The following is a 20031-nucleotide window of genomic DNA, read 5'->3' on the forward strand; positions in this document are numbered from 1 at the left end:
GAGAGCACTGTCTCACGTATTTCCACTTCCGGCCACTTGGAGTACCGATCCACTAGTACTATGGCATATTTCTGCACACCGTGTGTATCCAGGATGGGTCCCAAAATGTCCACCAACAGCATTTCCCACAGGCTGGTGGGGACAGCAAATTTTCCCAAAGGTGGCCTCAGCAAGATCTGTGTTTTGTCTGCCCTGCTGCATGATTCGCACATCCGGACGTGTCTTTCCACTTGGCTGTCCATGGCAGGCCACCAGTACGCCTGCTTCGCCCTGGCCTTGGTCTTCTGTATGCCGAGGTGTCCCTCATGGAGAATAGTTAGGAGGTGTTTCACCAAGGTCTGCGGGGGAATTACCTTGTCCCCTCTTAGTAAGAAAGCTGGATTGTCTCCTATCGACAGTTCTCCCCGAACTTCCCAGAACTTCTTCAGCTGGCTGTCGAGGTGTCTCTTATCTGGCCACCCGTGAGTCACGTAGCCTTTTAGCGCCTCCAAGGTTTCGTCTATGGTGTATGCTTCTTCCCATTCCTTCTCGCTGATCACCGTTTCATGGTCTTGCATCAGCGCCACCATGTAGTCTTCCCATCCTGAGGGTTCTTGGTCTGCCGCTGGTTCAATGGCTGCTGCCCTACTTAAAAAATCAGCCACCTTCTGTTTCCTGGAATGTACTCCACTTTGTACATATAGTCCAGCAGTCTCAAGGTCATCTTTGCTATGCGGGGCGTAGCATGAGCGTGCCCGCAGGAGGTGAGGACCTTTACTAGTGGTTTGTGGTCCGTGCAGAGCAAGAAGCAAGAACCCCATACAGACCCCCCAGGATATTGCGGCATGAATTAGTAAATTTAGCGGCACAAATCAGGAAATTTAGCGGCACAAATCTGGGAATTTAGCGGCATTTAGCGGTATTTTATTTTGGGGGGTTTTCGACAACAAACACAGATATCTTACTGTTTGAGTTAATTTACAACAGCAGGCCCCCACAGTATATGTGCACACACAAAGAGGGGTGTAGAGTACACAACAAAAGCCACAGACAAACTAAGGCAAATCCATAAATTGGAAAAAACTGCCCTCACTCACATACCGAAGTATGTGACATGCTTCATCATAGGGCCTGCTTACAATACGCCCTGGTGTAGCCACACTCAGGGCGCAGCATAAGGGAGAGGGAAAAAATAATAAATTCCACACAACACAACGTATGACCATAAAACATAGACAACACATAACATATAATGTGGTGAAGCTTGTGCAAATCACCCAGTGATGAAATAAATAGTGCGACAAAAGTGCAGTTAATGGCCCCCACAGTACATGCACACTCAATAAATTAGGCGATATCCTAGAGGGTCTGAACAATGTCCATAACGTCAGAGGAGTTCTTAATTCCAAGTACGTTAACGGAACAAAAAAGAGAACATGTGCAAACACACAAGTCTTATTCAAGATAATACAAACACCACCTGTTGTGTTGTCTAGAAAAATATCCACTCACTAGCGAGGTTTCCATTGGTCAGGATTCGCCCTGCCAGTTTTTATTTAACACATTTTACAATTTGGAAGATTGGCTCTTCAAACAAAAGGGGTTATTAAACAGCCGAACCTGTGTGATTATGAAACACAAACAAGTGTTCGGCTCCATTCATACTGGGGCCCCTTAGCTCCAAACGGTACTGGAAAACAGCAGAGTAGCAAGGGAACAGAATGTCCTAGCAAGCAGGGCAGAGCACTAAGTAGCGATCTTAATTAGTGTACAATAAGCTCATACCTCGGTGGCGGCGCACCTGCTGCTGAAGTGTCCTGAGTGGGCCCATTCCAGGAGCGCCTCGCGGAGCATGTCACGCCTGCGCGCGGAGATGCAGTCAGGGGCTCGCGCCTTCGGCGGCGGAGGCCGTATCAGGGCTGTCAGTGGCGCGATACGAAAAGCAGAGCCTGCCATGACTTATTGAAGGGCCGAGATGACAGGCGGGCAGCGCGCGTCTCCCCTTACTTCAGTAGAAGTTTTCCATGTAAAACTGAGGAAGGGAAGAGGCGGGGCAGGGAGAGCCCTGGCAGATTACGTCTGCACTGAGGCAGGAGACACCAAGAGGCCTCAGAGCACACATTGCTTCGGGAGTGGGGACAGCAACCAGATCACCACTAGCAAACTTCACAGTCACACAACACGAGGGGCAGCGCTTTAATTTACTGCGCAACAGTAGAGGAGGCACACCTGTGACTGCTGCCCGAGGAGACTGGGGGCATGCAATGAACCTTGGACCACTGTAGACGAACAGAAGCGTTCATTGGTGTTTCCGAAGTTCAAAATGCTGCACGCCTTTGTTCAGCAGGCGTCGGCACGGTACCAACCGCTCCCAAAAGACACGGCACCCGACCCCAACCTGAAGTACAAGGGCACGCTGATGTACGAATCGGAGCTCGAACGCGTGTACATCACACCTGGAGGTAAGGCCTGGACACCAGGCATCGAACTGTGGAGGGGCGGGAGGCAGAGAGGGCTCGAAATCCTGGAATGGCTGGCAAAACGGCAGATTTCGCGGGCATTTGGGCAAATATCGCGGGATTTGCGGCGTTCGGCCGATTTCGCGATTTTTTTGCAAATCGCGAAATCGCGATATCCTGGAGGGTCTGCCCATATGAATTGTCTGAACCGCTCCATACCGCTGCCAGCATCTCCTTTTCGATCCCGCTGATATTTTCTTTTTTTTTGGGCGCTAGCGACTTTGAGGCAAAGCTGACCGTGGTGACTTCCCCCTCTTGTGACCTCTGCATCAACACTGTCCCCAACCCCTTGTCACTGGTGTCAGTGGTCAGTATGGACAAGGCAGCTTGGTCGAATCCCTTGAGGGGTACCGCATTGCAGATCTCTTGTTTCATGGCATCAAACTCCATTTGCTCTTCGCTGGACCATTTGAACGTGTTCCTCTCCTTCAGAAGTTGCCGCAGATGATGGGTTTTGGACACGAAATGAGGGATGAATTTGCTGTAAAATTCAGCCATGCCTAGAAACGAGCGGATGTCCTCCTTCCTCCTTCCTCGTTGGTGTGGGTGCGTCTTTAATGGCTGCCACATTAGCTCTCTTCGGTTCTATTCGCTTCTCGCTGACCTCGTTACCCAAGTATGTCACCGACCTTACCCCGAACCTGCATTTCGCCCATCCCGCTGTGAGCCCATTTTTCTCCAGTATGGCCAACACGGTGTGTAGTTTGGTATCATGGTCATCCTTCGACTTCCCCATTATCAGGATATCATCTTGGAAGTATTGTACTCCTTCTACCTTTTGAAACAGTCTGTGCATTAGTTTCTGGAACACCGCAGCTGCCGATGCTAGTCCAAACGGCATCCTTAGGAACTTGTAACATCCAAACGGTGTTATGAATGACGTTAGGTGACTGCAGGAAGGATATAAAGCGATCTGATGGTATGCGGATGAGAGATCCACGGTGGAAAACCACTTCATCCCTTTTGTCTTCGACAGCATCTCGTTGATCCGGGGTAGTGGGAACTTGTCCACCCGTATGTTCTTGTTCAGTTCCCTTAGGTCCACACACAGACGCACCTTCCCGTTTGGTTTCTGTGCGACGACGAGGGGCGCAAGCCATTCGGCTCTCTTGATCGCCTCGATAATCCCGCTCTTTTCCAGACGCCGTAGTTCCTCCTGTACTGCCTCCCTACTTCGGAAGGGAATGTTGCGGACCTTGTGGCTCAATGGGCGCGCTCCCTCCTTCAAACATATTTTGTGTGTGAATTTGGTCATCCTACCTATGGTCCCCTTGAAGACCTCTGGGTACTCTCTCTTCCACGCTCCTTCCTTGTATTCTTGTTCTGTGTCTGTCATTAGGACTTGGTTGACTCCTCCTGGGTTAAGTTGAATTCCAAGGGCTCCTTGATCGATCCATCTCAGGACCGAAGGTCCTTTCTCGGCCACGTACAATTTACCGTCCGCCGTTCGCCCCTTGAATTCGAACGTGAAAGGACAATACCCCACCATGGGTATGGGTTCGCCTGTATATGTGACAGGGCGTATGTCCGGGAATGTTAGACTTGCTTTAGTCTTTTGTTGGAAGTCTTTTTCCCATACCGTTCGTTGGATAATCATATATGGGGAACCAGAGTCCGCTACTATGTCAATTTCTACCGCGCCGATCTTCATTTTCAGTACAGGCTTCTTGGATCCCGAGCAGTTTATTCCCAGGACTTGGTCATCAATGCAAAAGACTTCTTCTTCTTCTTACTCTTCCTCATGTGTCTCATCTTCCTCCTCGCCGCCTTGGGCTACATACTTCACTTCTGTCTTCCTGGGCCGGCGTCGGCATACCTTTTCATAGTGGCCCATAATGCCACAGTACGAGCACTTGGCCCTGAAGGCTGGACAGGCTTTGTCATTGCCGATGTGCGTTGGGCTTCCACACCTGTAACAATTTTCCTTGTTGTTCCACTTGGGCCTTTGCATCCCCCCACCTCTCTGAGGGCATTTCATTTGGAACCGTGTGTTGGAGGGTCCTACTTGTTGGGTCTTGGCTGGTCTGTTCCCTTCTGAAACCATGCAAACTGTTGTTTTGCTGATTGTCTCCTTCCTCGCAGCTTCCGCGCACCTCTTTGACAGTTCCGCCTTCTTCACAAGCGCCAATACTTCTTTCAGCGGAGCATCGCCATTGACCCACAATTTCTCTTGGATGGCCGTGTTGGATGTATGCATTATGATCTGGTCCCTTATCAGTTCGTCATGTAGCGTTCCAAATTTGCATGTCACTGCTAGTTTCTGCAGGGCCGCGATGTACTCGTCGATTGATTCTCCTCCGCCCTGTTTCCTCTGGAAGGAATTGCATCTGTCTATGGCTACACATACCACGGGTCGGTAGTGCGAGTCCAAATCTTCAATCGCATGTTGGAACTCATCTGTGTCCGTAGGGAGCCTGGTCTTCTTCACTAGATTGTCATATACCCTGATTCCTTCTGGGCCTAGGTTGTGCAGGAGTATCTTTTTCCTCCGGGAGCTCGAGTATGCCCCTTCACTCTCTTCCTCTAGGGCCGATAGGTAATTCAGAAAATACCTCTTCCAGTCCTCCCATGGCATCGTTGGTTCTCCTCTCTTGGGCAAGAATGGGACCAGGTTGGTGAGGGAGGATGATTGTGCACTCATTCTCCCCGTGTTACGTTGGCCTGGGTTCTGCTGTGTGACGACGCTTGGCGGGCTTCCTGGTGCTTGTCTCTCTTCCTGTCTGTCTTCTTGTGTGGAGGCTGAACTTCCTTCCTCACTACCGGAAGCATCGGGGGAGTCCAGGGCTGCGTTTCGGAGCTTGAACCCAGACTTGGCTATTTCACTTCTTCAGTCCTTGGTTTGTGGTGGGCCTTCCGGGGATATCTCGCTCTTCTGTGCTCTTGCATAATACCCCTTTGTAGATCTCCCCCTCATGCGTGCCGTGGGCGGGGTTACGTTTTCCCTCCTGATTCGCTTTCACCCACGTATACGGTGGTCTTCCTACTCTTTGACGCTCTGCGGCCCTTCCTACGTGGTATCTTCCCTTTCTAGTCCTCAACATGGTTCTCAGCACTTGCACGCCGTTGCTGGGCGTAATGCACACTCACCGATGGCCAGATCGTGCCCTGTGTGCTGCTCTCTGCTGTGGAAAGGGGGCTCCGTTGTTTAGGGGCACACGTTCGTACCTCTGCCGCGCTCGGACTGACGTGGGTGGCGGGTGGTGCAGCGTGTTGCTCCTGCTGCTATGCCATCCCTTGCCTTGTCGCCATTGTTACAATCAGCTTATATCGTGCTGTGAAGCTGTTGTTCCCCAAATAAAGCACTGAGGCAGTTATGAGGAGTACTTTTTACGTTTATTCCACGAGCGCCGGGGAGAGCGTCCGTCGGGCTCGAAAGTCGCGGCTCTACAAAATGGCCGCACTTCCGGTTCCGCCCGCGGCGCCCGCCCAGCAAAACCCTAGAACGTCACCACACATCTGTGTTCTAAATTGGTTTTACAATGTGTTTCTGCTCAATTGTTTGCAGTTGTTATGCATGATAATGACAGCATGATAAAGAACTAAGGCACAGTAACACTTGACACTTTTCTGGGTCGCATATAAGCAGTTATATGTAAATCGTGGCATCATGGTCTAGTTTATATGCCTCTTATGCAACTCACATTTTAAAATTGTTTTAGAATATGATTGCTGTGCATTGATTTTTGTTTTATTTACTTATTTTTATTTTTAGAGTTTTATATAGCGCCGAAATGGCCTGAAGGCATCAGAGCACTTTACAACACACAGGATAGGGTTGCATTGGGTTACAGTAATAGTAGTAAGACTCGGACGTGTACAAAGGTTACTACAAGAGACAGTTACAATAACTGGGCAGAGGACTAACACAGTTACACAAAGTCAGATCAGGGCACAGTGGAGAAAGTACTTAAGACTGGTTGAGGGTGAATTAACCAACATGTCTGTCTAATTGAAGGTTGTTAAGCAGGTGGGTAGGCGAAGTGAGGGAGGCAGAGAGTTCCAGATTCTAGTGGTGCTACCAGCGAAAGACTGTTCATGTATCGTTCTTGACTGAAGGTGGGGGGTTCAAGGAGCAGGGATTGAGCATTCCTGGAACCTCTATTTTCTCTGGAAATTTGCAATTTTTACTTTAGATAGGGAGGCGAGGAAAAGTGCAGTGCTCAGTGGCTAATGCAAGCGTTTTTAATTGGGCCCGCACTTCAGTGGGGAGCCATTGAAGGGTTAACAGGGCAGGGTAAATATGGTCACATTTCTTGATACCTAAGATGAAGCGTGCTGCAGTATGTAGTGTTGCTCTCAGTGGGCCTAGGTGAAAATTGGGAATGCCTGAGAAGGGCAATTCAATAGTCTAGTCAAGAGAGAACGCGAGACTGCACTACTGTTTTGAGGTATTGATCCAGAATCAATTTTCTGATGGACCAAAGCCAACTTGTTTATCAAAGAAATCCACAAAGTTGTTGCAACGAGCCATGGATGGCTTTTTAGGTGCTGAAGTGATAGAGGGGTTATTAGACTGTGCAATGATCTTGAATAGGCGCTTCAGTCTATTCTTTGCAGAATTCATGAGGACACTAATATGGGAGGATTTGGCTCTGAGGATTAGGTCTTTGTCTTGTTTTCTCGCTTTGCGTAGTTTTGTCATACTCAGGTCAGAGGGTGTCTGTCTACATTCTTTCTTGCATTTTCTTATAAGCTTTCGTTCTTCATAAAGCTCATTTGAGAACCAGGGCCTAGAGGGTTTTTTTCTGGATAATTTGTACTTCAGGGGTGCACATTTGTCAATATGGGATTCCATGCAGGATTTGTACTTGTCGGAGGCCTTGTTAATGTTAAGATGAGGTGTAATCGCAATTAGGGTGGGAAAGGCCATGATGGCCAAGGCTTCTGTGTCAAGGTTGGATGTGTCTCTAAACCTTTTTCGAGAGAGGTGTGTGAACAAGGAAAGGAGTTTTTTGAACAGAGGTCAGTTATGTTTAATCCTAGTGGCAGGATTGGGGTGGACTGTCCGGCTCGGACTCTGAGGGGTTGAGGTGCAGGAGTGGGGAAGTGCTGGTTGTTGGTGTCTGGTGTTCGGAGATTTAGAGGCAGGGGGCAAAAAAGGTAGGGAGGAAGGGGGAGACATGTGGCCCGACTGTGGGGATGAAATAAAGGTGACAGTGCAACCTGAGTAGAAGATCATGGTTTGTGGAATGTTGGAGAGGAATGATGCGGATATGGACTGAGGGAGGGATGTTCAAGGTCTAGAATAGGCGTAATCTATGAGTTGTAGAGGAGCATAATGGATTGTAGGAGAGTCTGGCGTGGAGATGTTGCCTAGGAGGACTGGAAGGGCTGGAGAATGGGTGGGCGTGTTATGGGTGGATGGAGAGGGGGATCGTAGGAAGGCCTGAGAGTGAGATGAATAAAGTCAATTGTGTCCATAATTGTAATGTTGGCTTGGAACATGGTCTTCCCATTGTAGTAAATGCATACGGAAAGGTTCCCCGAGAGGCTAAAGGGGAAGCAGCATTTGAGTTTGCATCCAAAGGGGATGTTAGTGAGAGAACAGGATGGGAGAAAACTGCGTAAGGATCTGATCCATAGGTCAGTGTTGTGTGTGAAGTGGAGGAGGTCAGTTTTGAGGGAGCCTTTTTGCTGGCAGTGGGATTTGTATGCTAAAAGGATTCAGGGTTGTCTCTGAAGGTCCTATGTTTCCAGTTTTTCATTGCATGTATGGAAAGATAAGGGGGTATTTTATCTTGAAAGTATTTGCGCCAGATTTGGAAAGGGGTGCTGCGGGGGTAGCTGGTGGCAACAGATGTCTACGACATGTAGGAGGCTGATGCCTCTAAAGAAGTTATAGGGGTTGACCTAAGCAGTGATTACTAGGTTAAAGATGGCCGTCCTGAGGTTGTCCACAGCCTTGCAAAGCACACTGTGATCGAGGAAAAAGAATGATTCCATGGCAGTTCCAGGCTCACATGGTGAGATAGAGAGGGTAAAACCTCAGTCGTACCTAGGGGGTTGGCATCTGAATGTGTGAAGGGCTGCAGGAGCACTCAATCAAGCAGAGTGGCAGCTGATGGTGGTCATCTTGGAGAGGGACTCTCCACTTGAAGAGGGTTTGCCGTTGCTTCTGTAGAAAGAGTTGTTATTCTTATGGTAACTCAATTATAACTTCGCTGGGGCAGCTTCGGAATAGTTTTGTGATATGCCCCAAATGGTGAGGAGTGGCGTTCAAACTAATTTGGACTGCTTAGGTCTGAGTCCAACACTCACAAACCCCTGGCAGAAGACCTTAGATTACAAGAGAATACAGGTTTTCCTCACCTAGAGGAAGTCCCAGAAGGTAAGACTGTTATATAGTAAGTCTTTGAGTTGGATCTTACATCCGGGGTGCTCCTAAAAATGTGGAAAGCCAAGTATCATTTGTGCGTCACGCTAAACCAGCCTTCTTGACAAAGTTCAAGAAAGATGTGAGGTTTAAAGAGGGGCCTAACGTAGATACTAAGGTGAGTGTTGTTGGGGAAGTAGTTATCTGCGAAAGGAGAAGAGGTGAGTTTTAACACGGGTCAGCACGAAACGTAACATTGGTAAAGGCTTAACAAAGAGGACGGCGCAAGTCGAGCTTAACACAGGGAGATATTGCACAAGGAGGAATAGTCACTCAAGATTATGACCTACATTACATTTTTAGTACTGGTAACCGGGTATAGACTAGGGCGCACAACTAATTTTAAAGGCAAATGTAAGTGAAAAGTAATATATGAGTGCTACTAAATGAGAAGGATAGGTTACCTATCTATCCCACAAACCCTAAAAGAATTTCAGGGTACAACAATAATAAAAAAGGTTCCCCCTGAGCACTTCAGTTATTGATAATTCCGAATACATATATTTATATCATACAATGACATATCCGTTTAAAGTGCAAAGCAATCCAAATAATTCCCAAAAAGTTTCATAGTAACACTGGTCTGTATTGTAGAACTCCAAAATCAAGTGTCCAAGAAAATAAGTATATCAAACTGGAGTTTAATTTGTTGTCATTCCAAAGAACTTCTTTGCAGCCAATACGTGTTTCGTCATGCACATTTAACTTGCATCTATGACTTCATCAGGGCTGCAACCCAAAAAGATATAAATACATAATGTCACATATTTTCCAAAATTAAAAATTATCTAGTAGAATCTCCTTCACCAGTAAATTTAATAAAGTAAAGTTAGTGTAAAGCATATGAAATTATAATTGCCCTGAGTGTTGTTAGAATGGATAGAACTAGAAAAAAGTCTCTATGATGTTAATTCACTTATCAGGAAGACACCCTTAGTGAATTCGAGAGCCCAGGACACCAGTGTATTAAGGACAAAATTTGTATTTACCTCATAATTTAAGCATTCTGTTACCTCCCCTTTTGTCCATCACTACATGTTCAATTCCATGATAACTGAATTTGTGTTTAATATATGTTGGCAGCGGGGGCGCTAGAGGGCGCTCAGCAAGATGGCCGCACCTTCGTGAGGCTCTGCCTGACCGAGCCAACATCCCCCCATTATCTGCTGCATCCAGTTATTCTTTCCCATTTTATTGATGGCGGGACCCTGCTGACATACTGTAGAGTGGAGTGAGGCAGTTTGCAGACGCGGGGATCATTGTAAAGCGGCCACTCCTGTACGGACCTAGCGACCGCGAGGCCTCCTAAAATGGCGGAATGAGCGGGGCTGCGAACCGGACGGCTGCGGTGTCATTGTGGCCTGCTGGTGAGTCCGCTGGTGCATCTGCGGTTGCCGCGAGAGTCCCGGTGATAGCGGTGGAGCTGCGGTGGTGAGCGGACCCCCCTGGACGCCCAGTATTGGGCGGTGCAGCTGGCGGTGTTGTGCTCTGGTGCCGGCCGGGTGCGGAGAGGCTGGCTTGCACCCTGCGTGGTGGCTCCTGCTCGCTGTGCCCCGGAGCTGTCTGTGACTGCGGCGGATTCCTCCCTGCACTGCCTGTTGCTGGTTGTGGTGAGTGGGGCTGGTGACCTGGAGGCGACCGAGGTCGCGGAGGCGGTTCCGGGCAGGGCTCTGGGACACGGTCCTGCAAGTCGTGGCTGGTGCGGGGGGAGCTGGTGGCGGAGGCCTGAATGGGCGGCGACATTGAGGAGGCGGCGGCGAGCCTCAGATGCGGTGGCGATTTGAGGGGCGCTGGAAGTAGGCCGTAACTCCCCGGGCTCTCCTGACTGCGGCTGGCTGCCGGATCTGCGTACTGTGTTTCACTGGGCCATCTAAGCGTGGAGCAGTAATCGGCTGGCGCGTTTCTGTGGGGCTGCTCCTCCTAATGCACAAGACTTGCCATAAGAAGTGCCTGTTGATTGACTACGCTTACATTGGGGCTGTCTCGAAACAGAGGATTGCCAAGGCGCTTAAAGCGTCTGATTACGCTGGTCTGCCCCATCTGCAACGTATTTTCCATCGTGTGGCTCAGCACTCCGTCTGTACAGTCGCTGGGCCTAGTGGAGCACGATTACTTTGCTTCCTCCGCTTGGTGGCACCTTGCCCCCCCTGCTGGGTGTACTACAATGGGCCGCAGTGACAGAAATCAGCCGATTGATGCCCGGCGGCAACCTACCTCCTCGCAGCAGACGGCGACGGAACCAGAGACCGCGGCGGTGGCGGGCAGCTCACCGACATTGGAGGACACGCTAACTGCCATGCAGAAGACGCTGCAGTCCATCGAGGGTACTATGGCTGCGGTTAACCACAGGCTAGACCATATGTCCACCCTATTAGAACGCCAAAACACGCAAATGGGTGAGGTGGAACAGAGGGTGGTCTGGCCACGGTCTCGGATAAAGCGCTTAACATGGAACGTGTCCTCTCCCTTATTCACGCGAGAAACGAGGATTTGGAGGCGCGGTCCCGGCGCGATAACATCCGCGTCACAGGGCTGCCAGAGTCCACAAATGTGGGCAGAATGGAAGACTTCATGGAGTGTCTCATAGTAGACGTATCCGGTACTGAACAACTGTGCCGCATGTTTATAGTGGAGCGCGCTCATCGCTCTTTAGCTGTGAGGCCGGTGCCGGGCGCGCCTTCACGGCCTATAATAGCGCATATACTGAATTATAGGGACAGGGACGTCATCTTGCGATTAGCATGGAAAAATGGGACTATTGACTACCAAGGGAACCACTTTGCCTTCTTTCCAGACTTCACTGTGGCAGTTCAGGCAGCTCGATGAGAATTCAGTAATGTGAAGCAATTTCTTCAGAAGGGGGGGTTCCTTATGCCATGCTGTATCCGGCCCGGCTTCGCATTGGCGTGGCTGCGGATAACAAGATCTTCACTTCCCCAAAGGCCGCACTGGAGTATGCTAAAAAGTTGAAACGACGAAAGAGAGATTCGGCTGGCGGTCCTGCGGAAGAGAATCTGGAGAATGAGGAGAGCTAAGTGTATTGGTCTACCGTTAAAGGAAATTCTGGATTGACTCTCTGATTATAATGTACTGTTGGGAACTGTTCTTATGTGCTGGTTGAAGGCTGGGGGTGGGTTATGCGGGCGTGATACCTAATAGGCATGGATTAGCGATCTGGACTGCTTGTGTTGCCCCTCCCACTGCCTCTTTCCACTTGGCTCCTGTACTCAGTACCTTAGTTGTGTGCAGTTGGGCTGCAAACTACGCCTGGTGTAATGTACATTTTACACTCTCCCAGTATGGTACGGAGACCGGAGCCCTTCCTCTGGGAGGCTTCGGGTGTTACCTTCACTTGTTATATGGAGACTAGAATATGTTGAATTGTTTGGATGCTATACTATTGACGCTTGGTCACCTCCTGGTCGCCCCCCTGAATGGGTGAACCCTGACTTTTGCTAAATGTTGATTGGGGGGGAGGTTGGGAGTGGGTCGGGAGTGGCTTTGGCAGGTTGGGGGTGCTAAAGTGGGAGGTGGGTGGGTGCGGTGGGGAGCTGGGCTGAGGGTTTGTTTGCTGTTGGTAGTTTGGGACCAAAGGGGTTTTGCTATGTGCAGCTATGTAATGTGTGTTTCTCAGATCTCTTACTTTCAGATGCGGACATGTTCCCTCTGTTTGTGTCACATGTTGCGACCCTATGACTCTCATGGATAAAGGGGGCAAGATTAATTGGCTTACGTGGAACGTACGGGGGTTGAACAGGCCACAAAAGACCAGACAGGTGATTGCATATTTAAACAGGCATAATGTCCAGGTGGCGTTTTTACAAGAAACGCATCTAAAGGGGCGTGCTGCTGATGCTGTGGCTAAACAGTGGGCGGGAGTCCGACTTGCTTCTACATATTCGTCATATGCCCGGGGTGTCATGTTGTTGATTAAGAAGAACGTTCCCTTTGTGAGCATGTATGAGGAAATTGACAAGGAGGGTAGGTACATTATTTTGCAAGGTAAACTCTGTGGCACTTTGATTACTATGGTCAATGTCTATGGGCCTAATGTGGACGACCCTGAGTTTTATGTCACTTTATGGAACAAGGTTTACGCACTGCCACCAGGCAGTGAAGGCAGTGCGGGATGGTATGCTTGAGCTTGGCCTAGTGGATGTATGGCGTTCGGGGCACCCTGGTGTGAGGGAGGGGACCTGTTACACCTCTGCACATGATATCTGGTCCCGCCTGGACTATTGGCTCTTCACAAAGGATGTGAGTGGATGGGGTCAAAGGTAGTGCATCTGCCTCGCACATTGTCTGATCATGCGCCTGTACTGCTTGAATTGGTATTGCCAACGCATGCGCCTACGCCATTCTCCTGGAAACTGCAATCTGCGGCGCTCCTAGATCAGGTGTTTCGTGAGGGCCTGCGCAAAGCGATAGAGAGTTATTTTGAAAAGAATGTTGGCTCGGTAGACGATATGGGCACGGTTTGGGAGGCGTTTAAAGTGACCGTACGTGGGGTGTGTATAGGCCTGCAAGCAGGTGTGCTTAAATCGTTGAGGGACTCCATGGATAGATTAGAAAGCGAATTAGTGGGGCTGGAGCGTCATTATGAGAGTGATCCGGCGGCACCTATTCTGGCGACTATACGGTTAAAAGTGAATGGATACAATGAATTAGCGGAACACGAGGTGAAGCATTTGGCTAAGCCGACCAGGGCCCGCTATTATGGTGAAGGGGGCGTGGGTTGGCAAACAGGATCAGAGAACCCTGGGCCAAATACTGCGGGGTGCAGGAAATTAAAGATAGTGATAGTTTCGTGACTGATGCTGATGGCGTCTTGGATCATTTTGTTCAATTCTATAAACAAATGTATGCTCGCCGGGAGACTGCTAGTGAAGACGACATAGCACATTATCTAGACGATGTGGCCTTGGTCTGGTTGTCGAAGGGACAGCAAGATTTTTTAATGCACCATTTAACTGAGGGGTAACTTAGGGACGCAATTGCTGCCCTACCAAACGGGAAGGCGGCGGGTTCTGATGGACTCCCGTCTGAATTTTATAAAGAATATGTGGATTTGATCTTACCTCACCTCACGACAATGTTGGCTGAGGCACTGGATCAGGGACAACTGTCGGCATCGTTGCGAGAGGCACTCATTGTGGCATTGCCGAAACCAGGAAAGCCGCTGGATAAATGTGAGTCGTATCGACCACTGTCACTTATGTACACTGACGTAAAGATACTTGCAAAGGTCCTTGCGCTTGCTGCTCCCCAGAATGGTCTTACCGGACCAATCGGGGTTTGTTCCGACACACTCCACGGCTCAAAATTTGCGGGCACTGTTTGCGGTGCTACATTTGCTCAAACCCGATTTAGCAGTGGCAGCGGTTCTATTAGACGCTGCCAAAGCGTTTGATTCTATAGCGTGGCGCCACATGTTTGCGGTGCTACATCGAATGGGTGTACCTTTTATATTTACGGCTTGGATAAAATTGCTTTATACGGCCCCGGTGGCCCAGGTGAGGGTTAATGGGCGGGTGTCTGCTGCCTTCCCCATCCAAGGGGGCACCCGCCAGGGGTGCCCGCTCTCGCCCCTGATCTTTGCCCTCATCTTGGAACTGTTGGCGTGCATACTGAGGCAACGGCATGCTGATTGGGCGCTTCGATTTCATCACAGACCATTAGCAGTGTCGATGTACGCTGATGATATGGTTTTGTACATCCGGGAACCGGAGAGATATCTGGAGGGGGTGATCAGGGAATATGTCCGTTTTGAATGGTTTTCAGGCCTCGCTATTAATTGGGACAAATCCATTATCTTGCCACTGACGGATAGCACTAAATCTTTTGAGATGGAGTTCCCGTTGGCTTGGGCTACAGACCCGGTTCGGTATTTGGGCGTATGGGTCCATAGGGACTCACGAGAAGTCATTCGGGCTAACTATGGGGTGGCAATGTCTAAACTTGAAGACCAGGTGGCCCGCTGGACGCGTTTGCCCTTATCGTTTGCTGACCGGGTTGCTCTCATTAAAATGGTGGTGCTGCCCAAGTTTCTATATTTATTTGTTAATATACCGTTGGCTCTGACGACCCATTTTTTAATTTCACTTCGATCACTGCTGATCACTCTGGCCTGGGGAGGTTTCCTGACGAACCGGTCGCCTTGGGGGCACTGCAATTGCTGTACACGGCGAACACACGTACAAAACTGGTTTCCAGGTTGTATCGAGCTTCGCAGATAGATGAAGGGGAAGCGAGTGTGACCTCTAGAAGTAAATGGGATGACTGTCTCTTGCCGCCCTTGACAGATGATGAATGGGTTGAATGCTGCGCCATGACTGGAGGTTTCGCTATTAATGGTAATTTTAAACTTATACACTATAAGTTCCTTCATCAATGGTACTACACCCCCGCACAACTGCATAAATATGGACTGTGTGACTCTGCGTGCTGCGTGCGGTGTGGGATGGACGGTGCTGATTTTATGCATGTGGCTTGGGCTTGCTCTCGTGTCTCTGCATTTTGGATGGGAGTGACTGAGGAGTTGTCAGGCATGACGGCTGTTTCTATCCTTTGTGACCCAAGGGTGTGTTTATTAGGGATTGTGTCAGGCAAACCAGCAGGGGTGCGCAAATTAGTAGTACTGTCCTTGCAGTTGGCCAAGCACAGAGTGGCCATGTGTTGGGGTGGGAGAAGGGCACCTGATGTTAAGCTTTGGTTACAGGACATGGCCTACTGCCGCGATCAGTTAACATGCTATAATGAGGAGCTACCGTCAGCCTCGAGGCCACGTGACATTTGGGGCCCTTACACTGAGTATATGTTGGCCAAATTGGCAGATGACTAAGTTGCACTGACGATTTTTTACACCGATTCCTTTGCACCGCCTCCGCTGCTGCCACAGATGATGCTGCATTCTGTATTTGTTCTAACTGCTTTGTTCCATGGGAAGCCATACAGGCACAGACTCGACTATGATCAATGCCTTGAATTGCTGGAGATGTATTTTATCCCTTTATGTATCTGTGATGCATTGTCTGCTTCTTGAATTATTTCTGTATAGACTGCAACACACACATCCCGGCTGCACTCGGGAGTTTGGAATGTAAGTTTTCTTTTGAAAATGATAAATACAAAATAAAAATAAAATATATATATATATATATATATATATATATATATATATTGGCAGCACCATAAGAAGATTAAAAGACAGGATGGTGGAACATTTCCGGGCACTTAAGAATGGGGATACAAGGTAAACTGATTGCTTGGCTGGATAAGAAAGAAAGAGTAAATCGTGTTGTCCCTGTGATTGAGAGGCCTGATGGTGAGTGTGCTACTGACTCAGTCGGGATTGTTGAGTGCTTTGTTGACCACTTTAAAACCGTGTATGCCTCGGTCTGTGATAGAGACGAGGATGACTCCCGGTTGTTGCTTCGGGACATTGCGTTACCCTGCCTTTCCGACGATGACAGAGACCTCATGGGCGCACCCCTTACGGTGGACGAAGTCGCGGGGGCCATACGTTCCCTCCGCTCTGGCAAAGCAATGGGCCCCAATGGCTTACCCATTGAACTGTACAAACTGCGACCCGACAAAATGGCGCCCTACTTGAGGGGGATGTTCCTTGAGGCTTTGGACTCTGGTTCCCTTCCCGCCGACCAGCGACTCACTACCATCGGGGTCATCCATAAGGAGGGTAAGCCGCGTGATCGCTGTGCCTCGTACAGACCTATTTCACTGCTTAACGCCAAACCCAAAATTCTAGCTAAATTGTTAGCTAATCGCTTGATTAAGGTGATCGGGGACTTGGTCCATCAGGATCAGTCAGGTTTCATCCCACATCGAAACACCACCCTTAATCTTCGGAGACTCCACGGAGTTCTCGCGAGGGCTGAGACTCTCACTGAGTCGGCCATTTTAGCTTCCCTTGACGCTACCATGGCTTTCGACACCATTGAATGGCCCTACCTTTGGGCGGCCCTCTCAAAGTTTGGATTCGGCCCGGTGTTCATCGCTTGGGTGAAACTTCTTTATGAGAAGCACCTGGCTCAGGTGGTGGTTAACGGGAAGGTGTCCGGTGTTTTTACACTCGGGCGAGGCACTCGACAGGGCTGCCCGCTGTCTCCGCTGCTCTTCGCCCTCGCTTTAGAACCGTTGGCTGAATGGCTCCGTTGGGAGCCTTCTATAAAGGGCATTCGGTGGGCTCCCGATTTTGAGGATCGTATTTCGCTATACGCAGATGACATCCTCCTATATCTTACCTCCCCTCAGAAATCTCTTAATGTGCTCTTCAATGTTCTGACTTCCTTCGGAAAGAACTCGGGTCTCATTATTAATTGGACTAAATCCTGTGTCTACGTCTTGGCTGGAGGTCTCCCCCCATTGCCTCGTAGATTTCCAATTCAAGTAACTGAGACTGGTTTTAAATACCTGGGGATCTATGTCTCCTTGGATTCCACTGTTCGCTATAAGCGTAATTTGCTACCCCCTCTCCAAAGGCTGAAGCTTGATGTTGCACGCTGGCGTCAGCTTCCACTGTCGCCGCTCGGTCGTGCGGCTCTTTTTAAAATTTTTGTACGCTCTCCAGAACTCATTTGACCCCGTTCCTTCGGGTTACTTTCGAGAGGTGGAGAGTTTACAAAGGCGACTGGTCTGGGATGGACGTGCACGCATCGCCCTGTCTAAACTCAAGCTTCCGTGGTATGACGGAGGCATTGCCCTCTCTGACATCAGGCGTTACTACTGGGATTCTCAATTAAGTGCGGTTAATCACGCAACATATGCTCCCGGTCCTGCCCCGGCCTTTGCAATGGATAAACACAGGGCGCTGTATTCCAAGAGGCTCTGTAAAATACTGGCTGGACCCACTAAAATTGCTGTACGTGTGTGGCACAACGCGAATGCGGCTCTTGGATGGAGTGATAGACCTACCCGCGCGACCCCTTTGTATGAATCTGAAGGTTTGGGTAATTTGTGGCGAACTAAAGGTTTTGATAAATGGGATATGATTGGTATCAGCAATGTGGGGGATCTCTGGTCTAAAGGCGACGTTAAGACCTTTGAGGTGCTAAAGGCGGAATACGAACTCGGTGACAGGGAATTCTTCAGGTACGCCCAGGTCCGTCATGCCCTATTGTCGGTTTTTGCTGTGGGTACAGATATTCCTGAGTCCTCACCTCTTGAGGATCGTATCCTGGATGGACATGTGCCCGATAGCACAATTTCGTTGATTTACAAGAAGCTGATAAACAATAGAGCTGATCTGCTTGTACGCCTAAGGGCTTCGTGGACCGCCGACGGTCTAGAATTGGATGATGAGGACTGGCAATCCGCCCTGTCCTCGCCCAAGGAGGTTGCCATACCCGCTCGCCTTAGATTTGTTCAACTTAAGATCCTCCATCGTGTGTACGTCACTGGTCCGAGTCTGGTTCGCATGGGTTATTCTTTGGATGATTTGTGTAAGCGTGGCTGCGGCATGACTGGCACCTTCCTCCACATTCTATGGGAATGCCCGGAGGTGGTTGAGTTTTGGTCCCGTGTGCATGTCGTAATGGAAAGGGTCACTGGTGTGGCGCTACTGCTCGAAGCCAGGCTCTGTCTCCTGAATGTCTGGGAACCCAATGATTACAATACGGCGCAGATCAACTGGGCGACCCTTGGTAATATGATCGCAAAAAGGGATATTGCTCAGCTCTGGGGTTCTCATATGCCGCCCACTGTATCATTATGGGAGGAGAACATGGATTGGTGCATGTTTAGGGAGAAAACTGTGTATCTGTCACGGGGCAGGCCCAAGAAATGGAGTAGGATTTGGTCACAATGGAACTCATATCGTGGAAATATCTGCACCCCCCTCCATGATTTGCTTCCCGATGTTACCCTGTCCCCCTAATTGACATTCCAAGTATTAACTTTTACTGTATTCCTGATGGTTTCCTCGCTACCCCCCCCCCCCACTACGGATATCGAATGTATTGTATATGTTGCAGCGCTGGAGCGCCGACTGCATGGACCCATGACCGTGTCTTTACCGTATTTATGCCTTGTGTAGTTTGTTATTTTTTCTGTGTAAAAAAAAAGAATGGGGATACAAGATATCCCATCTCTACACACCTGGTCCAGAATTGTGACGACCGTGATAAACACAAATTCAGTTATCATGGAATTGAACATGTAGTGATGGACAAAAGGGGAGGTAACAGAATGCTTAACCCCTTCGGCGCGCATGACGAGCTGAGGTCGTCATGAGTTGTGCCGCTCGCACGCTGATGACGAGCTCAGCTCGTCATGTAACGCGGCTTTTTGAAAAAAGCCGCGTAGCGCGAAAATCGCCGCAGCGCGCATGCGGTTAAATTAAGACGTACAGAGGCTAAATGGATCATGAAATTGAGATCAGTAGAAGAGGGGTTAAATCTAGACCCAGAATTTCAATACTTTCCGGGTGATTAAGGCTAATTTCATTATATACCGGTGATCACCTATTCATATTATGAATGAATTAGGGAATGAAGATCAAGATTTTAGGTTGACTTTGTTATAAAATTTACTATTGTAAAAAATGTTTAAAGTAAAGATACTTTACGTGGATAGCCCTTTCTGATTCTACATGTATTGATGTTTTACGGAATTAGTACATTACTCTTTTGAAGACTATGGTAGAAACTTCCCTTACCTTCTGACTTCATATTCCTTTCTTCTCCTCCAAAACTCGATAAATAATCACTATAAATATGAACTGAGAACTGTAGCAACAGAATGCTGGTAACAATTGATGTTACAGTAGGCCTTTATTTAGTAGCCCTTCATCCTATTTATAAAGCTGGAGCACGAGGCAATCCGAACAATTACAGATTAATTGCCCTGTTGGATATAGAGGCAAAGCATTTTGCAGGCCTCATTTTGGAGGATCTCAGACAATGGGCAAAGGAGAACAATTTGATTCCCCTGAATCAAACAGGGTTTGTTACTAACTCAGGTACAATGACAAATCTACTGACAATCTCTACCATCATTGACAAAGCTCTTTCAAGCTCCAGGTCGATTTTTTGCTGCTTTGTTGATTTCAAAGCAGCATTTGACAGGGTGCCCAGGGCAGCACTCTGGCAAAAACTGAGGCAGTGGGGAATCCCAGACAACATTCTGAATCCAATTATTCTGCTG

At 48.9% G+C, this 20031-nt stretch overlaps 1 protein-coding gene across 1 annotated transcript in view; it reads left to right on the plus strand.

The window, feature by feature from the left end:
* Positions 1-2267: 2267 nt before the first annotated feature.
* Positions 2268-20031, plus strand: part of BLM (BLM RecQ like helicase) — a 526815-nt gene continuing 509051 nt past the window's right edge. The window contains exon 1 of the mRNA XM_078682948.1: positions 2268-2441. The gene's annotated coding sequence lies outside the window, so the exon portion shown is untranslated. The remainder of the gene's footprint in view (positions 2442-20031) is intronic.

This window comes from Lissotriton helveticus, chromosome 3_1 (genome assembly GCF_964261635.1).
Source record: "Lissotriton helveticus chromosome 3_1, aLisHel1.1, whole genome shotgun sequence".
NCBI lineage: Eukaryota > Metazoa > Chordata > Amphibia > Caudata > Salamandridae > Lissotriton > Lissotriton helveticus.